The following is a 12059-nucleotide window of genomic DNA, read 5'->3' as shown; positions in this document are numbered from 1 at the left end:
AATTTCCAAGTTATACCTACAGCAATGCAGAACTCCACATCTAGAGTGGAAATGCAGATCTTTCAGCAGCTGTTGCTGTTAGAAGTGGAACCTGTCCTCTACGATGAGAGATAAGATACCAAATAACAAAATTAGCCTTTAGCTAATGACACCTACCAGCAACAGACTGAGAAAGGCATAACTGGCACCAAAAATTCATGGGGCTCTGTTGTATCTTGAAGACCAACAGGCCCAGAGTATGTAAACTGGATTCCTCTGGGATTAAACCAAATCTGAAGACGTGCTGCAGCTGCAAATGGCATTGAGTCCATGGGACTGCAGTAGGACTATGCAGAAGTAAAACCCTCAAAACATGTACTGTGTGGACACCAGGTCTTTGGTTCTAACTCTTTCAACAGAGACATGCTTCTATTGGGTTTTATTACCAGCTAAAATGGACACACTCTAAGATGTCTCTTGAGGTCAGCAGAGCAACCTAAAAAACCCTTCTTCTCCTGCACATGCAACTCAGCCTTTGCTGCTGCACCACAGTGCTGTCCTGCACTGCTTGAATGACCCTAGCAGAGACCTGCTGAACAGGGTAACATCCACACCATCATCAGGTATCAGCTCTGTGGTGTGCCATCTCTTAGCTGAGACCAGGAACACCCAGGGGATTTGGGAGCAGCTCCTCAAAGCACTCAGCGCACCCAGACCCCTATATTACGGCATCATGTCCAAGGTGAAACTCCAAACCCTATTGTATGCAGTGTTTTGCCTCTCCTGCTAAGAGGTTTGATCTGTGTCCCACAGCCTTCTCAGCCACAGGGCTAGAGGGAAGGCAGGGTGTCAAGCATACATATTCAACAGCCATGGCTTAATTTGGGTATTTAGTAAGAACATATCCAATGCCTGTGATTGACATGTCTGGAGTGCCTGATTCAGAATCTCAGTGAGTAAAGGCCATGTGCTTTGCTGATGTTCACATTGTGCAACTGAGACACCAAGGAGCTTTTTTCTTTGCTCCTTTGGCCACAGACTGACTCTGCATTTGCACAGCTGCCAGAGAGGCACTGAGTCAGACCAAGGGCAAGAAAGAAAAGGTCGGGCAAAGGCTAGTCTGTTATCTGTTGGCACCTCATGCAAATAAGACACGAATCATACAGGCAAACAGCAAGAGAGCATCCAGTGCCCACTGAGCTAGCAAGAGAAGTGAAGAGAACTCCCACTCTGCACTTTTTCAGGCAGCTGTTTTGTGTTTTAGTCACCATTCTCTTCAGCGTGTCTCTATTCCTTGCAAGTGAACGGAACGATTTATTTTTACACTCAGAGGTCACATGGGGTAAGTTAACTCATCTGATTTAACCCGTCCTGCTGCTTTGCTACATATTGGCTGCTGCCAACTGTCATCGCCCCACACATCTTTTAAAATCATCCTGAAACTCCAAGCCAGTACGTATGTCTGAATAAAGAGACAGTTTCCTATCAGCACTGGGCAAAAGCCCTCCTAAACTTTAAGACTGTCTTATCTACTGCAAAAGGATCAATGGATACTGACTCTTGAATCCGGGTTTATGACAGTCATAAAGTTCTCTCTCAAGGCATTCATTAGGGTTGCATCTCTAGCCCTACTAATACTGTATAAAACAAAGGATGACGCTTTGAGTTATGTCACCCACAGCCCCACGTGGCAAAGGCATATTTGTGCCAGTAGCAAGCAGGACCCAAGGGCCTTGTGTGTGTTGCAGTATGGTAGTCCCTTGAGCAGGTGAGCTGATGTAATGGGTCACTTGTCAAAAGGGGAAGATCTCATCTACTTCTCCGTCCTCCCAACTTCCCTCTCTCTTGATCCCAGGCAAAAGGTCCAGCGCCTCTCCTGTGACAGCTCTAGTCCCTTCTGGTGACTCCTTCAATCTCTTAAGCCATCAGAAGCTACCTGAGGAGTGCCTGACCTGGCACAAGATAAGCAGTGGAAGCATTTACTTCCCAGCTGCCCATTTGTCTGTAATCCGGGACACGCAGGCTACGTGTAGTGAAACCACATCAAGTGACCACTGATAAAGCATTTAATAATGCTAGTGATGTATAATCTCTCTGCTCTCCAGTTTACTGCCATGCTAACAACACCCTCTTCAAGCTCAAAAAGTCAACACGAACAGGGAAGAAGTGTGAAAGGAAGGGTTAACTAACGAATGTTATAGGTTTGGTTAGCAATCTGTATAATTTTCTGTTGTCTTCTGCTAGCCATGGGAAAATATACCACTACCAATTTTTTTTTTTGCTAACTGATAACACTTTTATTAGAGAACCTCAGAAACTTTGCATTTTTATAGTGCTTGAAAAGTATGGTAACATGTGAAATTAAGAAGTGTCATCTCGCAAGCGTGCTTGACAGGAAGAGAGAAACTCACAGCAGAAGCAGACAGAAATTACCAAAGAAGGGGGTACCTGAAACAGGATAATCTTAAACTGACCATTCAGGTGTATTTGCATTGCAGGGGGACTCAAGGTGATTCAGTGACTCAATATATTCAGTGACTGATTTTATCTTGGTCAGTATCTGCCAGAAAAAGAGAGCACTCTACTCTGGGCAACATATTATCAAGAGTGTCTCTGCCTTCTCCTGCCATCTACTCACCCGTATTATAGTATCCTTAGCCTAGGGATTTAGGATGCCATTTAGTTGGAAAGTAACTTATATACAAAGGAAACTAATGTGTTCTTAACATAATTTCCTGTGGTAAAAATAATGTAAGAAAGAAGAATAAGAACTGTATTATTTTGCCTATGTTTCAACCCCTAAAGGACTCTCACAAGAAAAGAGTAAATCTCTATTTCATAGCATTTTGTGTGTATTTACATAAAATATAAGCAAAAGAAATTAATATGAAGTTCTTGAGAGCTGCACCAAGTTTCATGATATCTCTGAAGTCTAGTAAATAGTGGTGTGCCACAATCTTACAATCTACTACTCTGACCCTGATGATAATCACTTCAGCATCAGAGCTATCAATTCCTGTGTCTTGTATTGAACTTACATCAACAGAAAGACAAACATAATCTGATTCTAGGAGTAAGATTAGTAATAATTACAGAAGAAAAAACTTCACCATACCTACAAAGCAAAAAAAAAAAATACCTAATGAAGCTACTTACTAAGACACTACTGTTTTGTCTGACCAAGCAATTTAAAACCAATTTACTTTAAAATGCACATTCAAAGACAATAAAACCAACTCACCTATCAAGCAGATGGGGTAGGGAGGGCTAAAAACTGAAGCTAAAATCTTCAATTAAAAAAAAAATTATCTGAAAATCTTACCTGCACATCCTACACTACATGATAAGAATTGTGGTTAGCTCTAGCTGTGCACTGTGTTGAGTCTGTTTCCTTTACAGGAATTTCCTCTACCTCACTGTCATCATCCCTTCCTTTCTCAGTTTAGTTGTGCTAGGTTCAAAATTTCCAGGTCATTTTCTTGTAAAAAGAACAGGGGAAAAAATTTCGCCCGTAGTAAAAGTCCAGAGACTTTTGCGTTTTAAAATCTTCTATTTGCATTGTGTGCAAAAATGCATTGGACTTTTTAGTTTGCTTCATTTAAGAGGAGGAAGGATAAAAATGTATTTCTTTTTTGCCCAAATACTGCTACTAGATCACAGAATCACAGAATCACAGAATGTTAGGAATTGGAAGGGACCTCGAAAGATCATCTCGTCCAATCCCCCTGCCGGAGCAGGATTACCTAGACCATATCACACAGGAACGCGTCCAGGCAGGTTTTGAATGTCTCCAGAGAAGGAGACTCCACAACCTCTCTGGGAAGCCTGTTCCAGTGTTCGGTCACCCTCACCGTAAAGAAGTTTTTCCTCATATTTATGTGGAAATATAAGATGGTTCCAAAAAGTGTGTAATATCTGAAATCTATGAGAACCACACTTCTGCCCAATACTGAATAATATTCATTATAAGAGCTGAGTTCTCCTTACCCTTAGTCTCCTCAGCTACCCTGCACACCCACTGCAAGTCGGCACTATAAGGGGGCTGGGACACACTATTACTTCTACCTGTGTCCTCCCAGTTAAGTCTTGTTGGTTACCCAAACACAGCTTTGGCAGAAAGACAAAAGAGAAGCCCTGATGAATCTGAGCTATCTGTGGCTTGCCCCTTGGACCTGGTAGACAGGCAGAGCACTTCAGCGTATACAGTCCCACACGGTCCAGCCCCTCTTCCAGGCTTCCTGTATGGATGAGAAACCCATAAAAGACAGACTGCACACTGACTCAAACTACATAAAAGCATCTGAGAGCACCTTGTCATCAATTCAGACCCCAGTTCTCCCTATTTCAATATAGGTTATATAAATATATAGGTCCACCATTTAGCACCAGACTTATTTCAAGAGCAGTAGGACTTGTTTCATCTTTTCTTGTGCAAAGTTCGCTCTCTTTACTGCAGATTGGGTCAATGACTATTTCCACAAGAAGTTAAAAAAGGCTTTTTGCTCTATAACAGGGGATTTCAGTGTTGCCTCTGTTTATATACACATTCCTTTATACAATGACCCGTATTAATGCTTGAGTCTGTTGGGTTCTGAGCATTTGGAGATACGGGATTTGTATTCTCAGCTTCAACCATGTATTTAGCACTCTGCTCTTTGCAGAACAGAGCACACCAACTATCAGGCTTGGTGATTGTCTCCTAAAGTATTTTCAGTGTTTTGCCACAATGCAATATATGTTTGGTATATAAGTTACTGTCACAGTTTAAAGCTGGGCCGGCTATTAAACCGATAGCAGATGCTCTCTATTAACCCTTTCCTCCTTCCAGAAGGGGAAAAAAAAAGGGAAAAGGGAGAGAGACTTACAGGTTAGAAAGTTAAAACTGTTTTAATAAACAATAATGAAAAAAAGAGTATAATAATAATAATGGAAATTATTATATACAAAACCAAGATCGAGCTCCCCCGATGTTGGTCATGTCACCACCGGCACTGCAGGCCAGGCTCCGGGAAGACCCAGACTGGGCCCAGCAACAGACAGGAACTGAATTCAGGGACACACAGATTGGGATCAAAGGCAGGAGAAAACCAGACAGAGTCCTCTTCGGACACTGGCCATAGAAGAAGAGAGCGAAACCCTCATGATCCCCTTCCTTTATACTGAGAATGACGTGTATGGGATGGAATACCTTGTTGGTCAATTTTGGGTCACCTGCCCTGTCCGCTCCTCCCTGGGGGTGCGACCCTTCTGCTGCTCTTCCCTCGTAATTAGTGAGGAATTTAGCAGTGACCTTAGTTTCCCTAGGAATAATCACAAGCAAGAGCCTTTCTTCATACCTTTCCTACTGTTACCTCAGTGATAACTATAAACTTCAAGCGTTGTCAGTCCTAGAAGCAGACACTGTCTGAAAAACATGCAGTTAGTTTCAGAAAGTGCAGTTACTTAGAAGAAACTTAACTGAAAGGAAAAATCACTGAAAAGAAAGTTGGTTCTGTTTTAGTCCAAACCAGAACAGTTACAAAAGGCTCTAAAGTATCTCTGTAGATTTCAGTATAAAGAGTTAAGCTTTTTGAAGGTGTCCTTTCTGACTAGAAAAAAAAAGCATTTTACTTTCCTCTTCCCTTGAAGGAATTACAGAGTGCAGCACAGATGAAGTCAAGTCCATGTTGCTTTCAAGCCTTTGCTTAGACTATCAGAAAGAGAAGATGGTTCTTTCTCAAAGATGCATCTTACAGACACAAAATATATTTTGTTCATTTTAAGTACTAATTTTCGTACTCTCCAAGTAATAGGTTTATTACATTCAAAAAATTAAGTGGAGCAGTCCAACTGTTAGAGCAGATCTTAGAAATGTAACAGAAGCAGCAGACACATAGAGCTTTGAAAGCCACACTGCCAGAAGACAGAGTGGTATGTTATACTGGTTACCACACTGGATGAAAAACTTGTCAAATAGTACCAAATATTTGTCTGAGCCTCTGCTCGAATTCACTCCTCCCTCTTTTGTAAAAGTAATGTATATGCTAAAAAAGCAGCCTCACACACCTGTACTTCCCAGTTTCATATTTATCCTTTGCTGCTAGAGCAAGTTTATAAAGGAGAGGGTAAAGGACCACTCCAGAATAGCTTTCCTGCTTCCTCTCTCTCCTCTCCCTCTCCTCCTCCTCACTCACTTACCCTTCCACACACACATTTAGCATATTTTATGCTATAGCTCCAGGAAATTGTGCCTCTGTATCCCTGTGGAAAGTCAAGATGGAGGTCCATATCTTACCTTGTCCATCTCACCTTTGCTCAAGCATCTTGCCAGCCAGGAAACGGGGAAAAATGCACCATCTCAGCCTGTATGTATTGTAGTCTTATAGTGCTGGGAGGATTACATCTCTTTAATATTCTGGTACTATTCTGGCTTGACACATTTACACATCACCTCCTCCTCTGCCCAGCTATGGTTAACACTGACTGGGTAAGAAATTTTCCGCTCCTATTATTTTCTGCACTGAGTCAGTGGTGTTGGTTCTGCGGTCACAGGAGGTGTCTGAACAATATATAAACATGAACTTCTGTCCGTATTGTACTAGGTTATACAGTCAGTGAAATGGCATACAGTCAAGTGCAGTTTATGGAGCAGTGAGGTAACTCACATATTGCCTCTCTGTGAAATAAGCGAAGGTGATGCTATTTAGTACAAATTTGCTGTGCTACAGTGCATTCTGCCTTGGGCATTGGGGTGTAATGTGGCTAGTGCCACAGAAGTACTTTGGATGTACTAATAACTGAATAGATCACTTGCCGATAAAGTGCAAAGCAAATACTCACAACCCAGGCCTTTAAAATCTTTTCACTCTCACAATCTTTAGCAGTTAATTAGAAAAGATTGTCTAGCACCTCAAATTCCATGGCAATCCCTTCTTGCCTTCCTTGATAGTCTAGCCTGCTTACTGCAAGTCAAGAAACATAAAATTGACAAGGATGACCATTGTGGTACTGTGGGTTTTCTTTCAGAAACTTACTGTGCTCCAGCACAAAAGTAGGTCAGAATAGTTTCCCCATTGCTCCCATAGGAGACCCTACTGTTCTAATAGTTTTAACACCCATTGTAAATTTATTCATGGCCGTGTGTCCTTATGTGAATACCATTCCTTAGCTTAAACAGTTCTTCTTTCTAGTGCTTTTTCTTTTCCTGTATGCATTTGTTGACAATGCTCCTATTCCTTTCCCTGTTCATTTTACCAGCCTAAATAATTTAAACTCTTCTAGGATCCTTTCACACGACTCTCCTGGTGATCCTCATGGCTCTGCCTCGAAGGTCTCAAGGTCTCACTTCACTGGCAGCACTTCATTGATATTTGCACTGTATTGTTTGACCTTCCTTCATCATGCTGGCAGCTGGCAACAATCATAGAATCATAGAATGGTTTGGGTTGGCAGGGACCTTAAAGATCATCTAGTTCCAACCGCCCTACCACTGTCAAGGACACCTTTCCACTAGATCACAGAATCACAGAATCACAGAACGTTAGGGATTGGAAGGGACCTCGAAAGATCATCTAGTCCAATCCCCCTGCCGGAGCAGGATTACCTAGACCATATCACACAGGAACGTGTCCAGGCGGGTTTTGAATGTCTCCAGAGAAGGAGGCTCCACAACCTCTCTGGGCAGCCTGTTCCAGTGTTCAGTTACGCTCACTGTAAAAAGTTTTTCCTCATATTTATGCGGAACCTCCTGTGTTCCAGCATGCACCCATTGCCCCTTGTCCTGTCAAGGGATGTCACTGGAAGAGCCTGGCTCCATCCTCATGACACTTGCCCTTGACATATTTGTAAACATTAATGAGGTCACCCCTCAGTCTCCTCTTCTCTAAGCTAAAGAGACCCAGCTCCCTCAGCTTCTCCTCATAAGGGAGATGTTCCACCCCCTTAATCATCTTCGTGGCTCTGCGCTGGACTCTCTCTAGCAGTTCCCTGTCCTTCTTGAACCGAGGGGCCCAGAACTGGACACAATATTCCAGATGCGGCCTCACCAGGGAAGAGTAGAGGGGGAGGAGAACCTCTCTCGACCTGCTAACCACACCCCTTCTAATACACCCCAGGATGCCATTGGCCTTCTTGGCCACAAGGGCACACTGCTGGCTCATGGTCATCCTGCTGTCCACTAGGACCCCCAGGTCCCTTTCCCCTACGCTGCTCTCCAACAGGTCTGTCCCCAACTTGTACTCATACATGGGGTTGTTCTTGCCCAGATGCAGGACTCTACACTTGCCTTTGTTATATTTCATTAAGTTTCTCCCCGCCCAACTCTCCAGCCTGTCTAGGTCTCTCTGAATGGCAGCACAGCCTTCCGGTGTGTCAGCCACTCCTCCCAGTTTTGTGTCATCAGCAAACTTGCTGACAGTGCACTCTATTCCCTCTCCTGAGTCATTAATGAATATATTGAATAGAACAGGTCCCAGTACCGACCCTTGAGGGACTCTGCTAGACACAGGCCTCCAACTGGACTCTGTCCCATTGACCACCACTCTCTGGCTTCTTTCCTTCAGCCAGTTCACAATTTCCCAAAAATGCAATCACATTTTCTTTTTCAAAACACTGAATACTTTCCAACTACATCTCAAGCATCTCACTAGGAAAGGCAGCATTTCAAACATTTTATTAAATATATAAAGAATTTAATGGTGTAAAAGTTTCCTCTTCCATGCAAGCCAGACCATAGTCACCTCTAAAAAGAAAGCCAAATTTTTTTACTTTCTCTGAGAAATCAAGATAGAAAAGGACAACTTTAATACATAACCACAGTTCTAGAGAAACCTTTCAGGCCAGACTCACACGTCTATCTTCATACCTGCTAAACTTTCTTTTCTTGCCATTTTTAACCACCTTTAATGACTTGAGGCATCAATCTATCCATTTCTGGAATGGTGACACATAGAATACTGGACCATCCTGCACAAATCAGCTGTGTATTTCCTTTAGATACGACATGTCCCTCATACACTCACCTTGCTCTGCACACACAGTAGTCATGTGCCCAAGGTGCATCCCTGTTGCAGCTCTCCTTTTTGTGCTGACTGCAACGATTATGTTTAACTTCTGGTTCGGTAAACATGCTACAGACAACTTGCTTCTGCACACATTTTCCATTGCTCTGCAACATAACCAGCAAATCTTACAGTTCTCTCTGTCCTCTAGCCCTTCTGCAAATCTCCTGCTTTCTGTACAATCTGGAGAGTGGTGGAAGAGGTAGGATTTGTCCTTAAGCTTGGACACAGAGTGACACAGCTGCTTGGGAAGGGCATTTACTCCTGTTTCACAAGTTCTACCTCTCCTCATATCTCTGTAAAGAATGCAGATGGTAATGAAGGAACAGAAGTGCTTATAGTAGGAAGAAATTATGGATATGGAACTAGATATGGTGTCCATTTCGAGGGACCCCTTCACTCAAAGATCCTCTCCAGAATTGGTGCAGACACTGAAGGTGGACACACAGGACAGGGCACATGGACAACTATAATTCACAAAGCTTCTACATTTCCAGGCCCTTATACAGTACTACACTATAGTACTGATACTATATACAATAGTCCCAACTCTTCCCAACATTTGTGTTCAAATTATCAATAGACAAGAAGACTTTTTTGACATGCTTTTTCTTCCAGCCTGCATTGTGTGTTGTAGAAAGTGGTCAACCAGGAACACTAAAAAAATGCAGACAGACTATGCTCTCACAGTCAGTACTACGTTGTAGTACGTGCAAGAGAGACAAGAATCTTCAAGACTTGTGACTTACAATAGCTTTCTCCTCACTCATCCCATCTGCTTCCTCCTCTGGGAAATTACATATTCCAATCCCTTGTTTGGATTTGGCTTTTTTTTTAAATTGTTCTAAAGTACAAACAAGACATTTATTGCTTGTGGAGAGCAAGTCTAACCACAATCTTACTTTTTCTTCTTACTCTAAGTTTGATTTTTGACACCTAACTTCTGTCTAACTGCAGCAAAAATGGAAGCCATAGATGTGGACAGGGGGAAATTAAGATTTATTAAGTGCAAAAATAGAACAAAAAAATGCAATATAAATCACTAAAATGACCCATTACATCAAAAAAACTGTCATGTGAATTCACTTATAAATTGACATATACATGTTCAGGCAAATCAACACAAGTAGTCTGTAAAAGTCGTGTTAGCAGCTCCTTTTCTCTAGAGACTGGTAAACAGAAAGCAGGCATTTCCAAGCCCTAATTAATGTCAGTAATTTAGGATATAAGAGCAGTAAGAGCAACATCTGGTGTTAATATGAGGATGCCTATCCTTAATTTCCCTTATCTCCCTTTACCACAGCATGGGCTGTAACGATCAGCTATAGAGACGAAATGACTGTGTCACGATACTATTTGGTGCAAAAATACTTGCCCTTTTACAGATACTGAGTAGTTCATTGTACTACATCTGAATGTCTGCTTTGCTGGCATTCAAATAACTTTGGAGTTAATGCCATTCAGCTTTTAACCTTCCTATGTATAGTCCTCTTTTATTCTGTAAAACCTCAGTGCGGTCAAATTCTGTATGGTCTCACAATCTTCAGGGTAGAGCTTCATGAGGTATAGCAGGTATACACAGTCACACCATCTCTCCAAACTGAGGTGAAGGGTCATTCATGGCAAATTAAATCTCAATTTATAGTAGCTGATTCTCATAGGGCATAGGCTCAGTCCAGAGCTTTTAACAAACCATCTGCACTATCCTATTCACATGCGTAGTATAACACATTTGACACTTTATGTTGTTAGGCAATACATTGATGACAGCATATGAAAAACTATGTGGCTGAGGAACAAGTTTAACACCTCACTTAAGTACCAGGAAAGTTACTAACTTTTCTGTCAGCTGTTTGTCCAAGAAATGGATGTGCCCAGTGTGTCTGATGGCATTTCCAAAGTAGGGGCAATCATTAGTCCTGCAGGAGAATGTTAAAACTGATCTGTGATTACAAATCACAGGAAGCACTACTAAAGAAGAACTGAACCTTGAGAAAGATTTGGAAATGTAAAGACATGCATATTTAGAGACCAGAAATCCTCTTCAGTAAAAGCTTAAGCCAGAGAACAGCTTTTGCCTAAGTAGGTACCATGTTTCAATAGCTCTTTAGTTGCCTGAAGGAAAGAGGGAGACCTCTTGGAGGTGATCTGAAGGACACCACAGATATGTGCCTTATTCCTTTGTTCCTTTTAATCTCCGTGTTAACCTGGCAACAGTGTTGTCTTCATTTTGTTAATCCACATTTAGCCTTTACTTTTACCTGAACATCTGTCAGAAACTATGCTTGATTACAGGATATTTGACAAAAACCAAGATATTTCATTCTCACGAATCTTGAGACATTGGCATGACACCCAGCACTCCAGTTGTGTTCTCAAGTGCACTGAGAAGGTAATGGATCTCCTCCATTACAGCTGCGTGAATTAAGTGTCAGTGTCAAAGAGATGTCTCCTCAGAACTAGCACTAGTTGAATGCAAGACAATGATGAGAGTGGGCTGAGCCTTGATGTTCTCTTAGTAAACTGACAGATCTTCCAAAATGATTCTCCATTGATTTCTCCCCATTGGTACTAGGAGGAAATATGGTTCCATTTTATCCAGGAGTTTATGTCAGATTGTATTCTTCTGCCAGGCAACTAATAATAAGGGAGGATTACTGGCTTTGAATGGCATTACTAAGTTTGTTTTAAAAAATAACACTAAGTACAAGTGTTCCAAAGGGTTAGGAGTATATGTACACACCGAAGATCTCATTTTCACATAAATCCCCTACATCTTTCAGCTGAAGGTAGGTCAGGGTATAATGTAGGTATCAGTGTCCATGAACAAAATACTGTTATCTCTATCCCATCCCCTTCTTCTCCCTACCAAAATGTGCATTTACAGTATTCTCAATGAAATAGGAGGATAGAAACAGTCTTTACCATTCCTCCAAATCACTCCTACTTGGCTTGTCTAGATAATGTACAACTCAGTAGCAAATACTGTTAGCCTGACCACATCGGCCCTACTCTTTCTAACCTCCCTTTTCTCTGTTTTCA

The sequence above is a fragment of the Nyctibius grandis genome, chromosome 2 (assembly GCF_013368605.1).
Source record: "Nyctibius grandis isolate bNycGra1 chromosome 2, bNycGra1.pri, whole genome shotgun sequence".
Taxonomy (NCBI): Eukaryota; Metazoa; Chordata; class Aves; order Nyctibiiformes; family Nyctibiidae; genus Nyctibius; species Nyctibius grandis.
This window is presented reverse-complemented; position numbering follows the sequence as displayed.